General features: G+C 41.6%; 1 protein-coding gene across 1 annotated transcript in view; it reads left to right on the top strand.

Moving 5' to 3' along the window:
- The window catches only part of SLC25A24 (solute carrier family 25 member 24), a 36805-nt gene that overhangs the window by 12610 nt on the left and 20724 nt on the right, over positions 1-3471 (top strand). The window lies entirely within an intron of this gene.

Here is a 3471-nt window from a genome sequence, read left to right as displayed (position 1 = left end):
CCCCCGGCCCCGCCCCGCCCAGCTTACATGGCAGCCGGCACCTCCCCGCCGGCACCGCCCGCCTGGAGCCGCTCCCCCGCTCCGCGGGCGCCGCGCTGGCAACGGTCGGGGCGCGGCTGTCTCCACCCCCCCTCCTCGGGCCCGACGGCTGCGGGTCGGCTGCGACTTCGCGAGAAGCCGCGGGCGCCGGTCGGCAGAGACGAGTCAGTGCAGCCCGGCCGGGGCAGCTCCGCCGCGCACCAGGGCCCCTGCGGGGTGCGGCCCCAGCGGGGCACGGCTGCCTGCTGACGTCGGACGTGCTGAATGCGGGGTTTTCAAAAACGCCTACAGATGTTGACGTTTAAACTCCAGATTCAGTTTTCTTTCCTGTTGGAATTCAAACAGTTGCAGAGTCTTTACAGCAGATGAGCTATAAGTTCTTAACGTACGCATTGGCTCCAGTTCTGATACAAAGAACAGACATCCATAAACTTGCTGTGAAGCACAAATCGTGTATCTGTGCTTACACACAGTAACGGTGCTGCGATATGATCCCAGTGTCACCCATGCAGCAAACTGCATAAGAGTGGGTTCAACACCAACACCTCCAGTGAGCAGCCATTCCCCATCCCTAGAGCTCCCTAAGGCAAGCCATAATCAGCACCTACCAGCACCTCCGCTTCCTCTTCACAGAGCATCACTTAATAGCACCTGACACATATCTCTTCCTATAGCTACACAATTGCTCTCACAAAGAAGAAACACACAGGACTGTGCAGCATGGTGCTGAGCACACAAAGCCTTCAGATAACTCATTAAAAGATCTGCTGCTCAATCAGAAAATAGCACTGTGAAACATTACTAAAGGAGCACACCCAAAATGGATGCAAACATCACAAATGATGCGCACAGTTAAACAAGCTGAAATACAGCACAACCCTACAAAGAAATAAGGACTAAAAAAGGAAGTAAACAAAAATACTCTTGCTTTTGCTACCTTACAGTGCTCAGAACATAATAAATAAACACATTCTTCCTGTTAAAAACTAAGTGAAGCTCTATTTGACTCCACCATCAGTTTCTGTTCCTAACAAAAGCTCCCCTAAACACTCACATGTCCTCTATTTGCTATGAAGACACCTACTCATGTATCCCTGCTATGGAAACTCCACCTCTGAACAACACTTCCACCACACACTTCAGTTTTATGTTGGTTGGTTAATAGGGATGGACAGCCCAAAAGACAATGAGGCAGTTCTCTACGTACCATTATTCCTCAGCACTCCTACATGGATTTAATACTGCCAGCATCCATAGGAACAAATAATACCCCTCCCAAGACCCATTCACCATCAAGCTGAGTGCAAACAGTCCTTTCCTAAACAAACAAACCAGCATTTCTTAATTTTGAAAAAACAATTCAGGTTCATAACAAGAAAAAACTCTCACAGTCACTCAAATAAACATTGAGTGTTTTTAGGAGCTTAAAATGTTAATACTGCAAAAAACTGAGAAACATAAAACTCAGTACTAGACAGGTAACCTACAGACTGGTCCAAAGAACCACAAACAGAACTTGTATGCCATACCTTAAAGCAAACAACAAGTCACTAAAGTTTCCTTCAACAAGAGAAGGAATAAGCAACTAACAACCTTCACGAGCCATTTCAAGGTCCCAAACCAAACTACAGACCCTTATATAGCTGAATGCTCCCAGAATGCTGTGTGAGTTAATATGTGGGGTAAAGGCCCTAAGCAGCCCCACCTGGGGCCTCACCTACACCCCATCAGGGACCTATATAAGTACAGCCCAAAGTTGTTGTTTTTGTGTTCTTTGTAGGGTAGGGTTGGGGGGGAGAGAGAGTGGAGGTTTGGGTGGATGTTTTGTGCTTTGTCTGTTGTCTTGTAGTTTAATGCGATGTAATGTTGGACTTCAGTTAGAGTGGGTGTTATAGTTTGTTGTTAGAATTGTTTTATTGTAAGTACAAGAATTGCTCAGTTATATTTGCATGTTGTTTCTGTTACTGGGCTGTCTCTGTGTGATTTTAGCTTTGCCTTTTTGTTGTGGGTTCTGTTTTCCTTGCGAAGGTACTGTAGTATGGGCATCTGCTTTATTAGTTGTGATGCTTTATTCAGTTCTTTTTTTGGAAGGGAAGTTCTTGCTGTTATTGTTCTCTTTTTTTCTGATGTATTCTGCATTAAAGTAAGAAAGTACTTAAACAATTATCTCATAGACTTTAGTTCAGGTATAAGCTTTACCTTTTAGCTTTACTCTTTGCATTCAAGGCTTATATATTTATGTTCTTAAAGTAGTGAAGTCTTTTGCAAGTAACCTTTATCATGAAAGTCAAAGGTATGGATTTCTCTGTATTTATAGCCTTTAACCAAAAGATGCTCAAAATAGTAGAGAACTTCCTTGAAAAGGGATAAAAACAGAGTAACATAATAAGCCTGCGTTGTCATTGATGTAAGTATAAAGTATAGAATTCTATTGTAAGAGGACCTAATATGCTTAAATTCTTTTTTTTTTCAATGGATATGAAATAAAGTTTCAGGAAAATCAGCATTTTCAATGTTCCAAGATACATTTTGATATGGCAGGTGGTTCAAAAGTCATCATCTTTTTGAAGCGTGCCTGACTTGACTCATGAAATAACAGGAGTAAAAAGAAACATCTCCTATGGTCAGGCAGCTGTTTGCAGGTCAAATCAATGTCTTGGGGCTTTTAAAATACCCTTTGTTGTATTCTCCCTTACTGTGTGTATCCTGAAGATCATTCAGGTGATGTAAACTTGTTGGTTGTTCTTAATGGACTTTTTTTAGGCCGTGTTGCAGAACTGGATGTGATCGCATTAAAAATATTCACCTTCACAGCAGTCCATGATATTAAGCCAGAAATGGCTATTGGTTCATACAGTAAGCAATCTGCACTATTTAAAGGTATTATTCACAGTGTTTTCTCTTCTTTTCCACCATTAGAGCTATGCTTTCTTGAGCAAACACTGAAACAGGCCATTCAGCTGAGCATCTTTTAGTCTATCAATATAATATATTAAGTCTGCTTTTAGCCTTTATGATATTTATAGTACTTCCTCTAAATGGGTAGTATTGATGTGTTTTAAACATTGATGCGTTAGTATGAATCAGTGTGTATTAATGCATACTAATTAAAAGCTCTTCTACTGAGTTAAACGGATGTATTTTGAATGTTCTGATACTATTCAGTGTTGTTATCAGTGAAAGGAAAATAGAGATATTAGAGTTTTATTTCAATCCTGTTTTAGATGGGTATTTTAGTTGAGGTGCTTTTTGACTCATGGATGCCCTTTGTGGTTATGTAGGAAGGTAAAGCATTTCCAAACTCCTTTTTAATGAAGAACACTGTAAATAATGCAGGTCCCAACCCTGTCACATAAGACCATCTGTAGAAGAAATGATGTTGGTAGTGTTATTTTCATAATAGCAGGAGCTATCTGGTTTCCAGGTATATAA

The sequence above is a fragment of the Excalfactoria chinensis genome, chromosome 8 (genome assembly GCF_039878825.1).
Source record: "Excalfactoria chinensis isolate bCotChi1 chromosome 8, bCotChi1.hap2, whole genome shotgun sequence".
NCBI classification, from domain to species: Eukaryota; Metazoa; Chordata; class Aves; order Galliformes; family Phasianidae; genus Excalfactoria; species Excalfactoria chinensis.
Note: the sequence above shows the minus strand (reverse complement) of the source record. Positions and strands in the feature narration are given on the sequence as shown.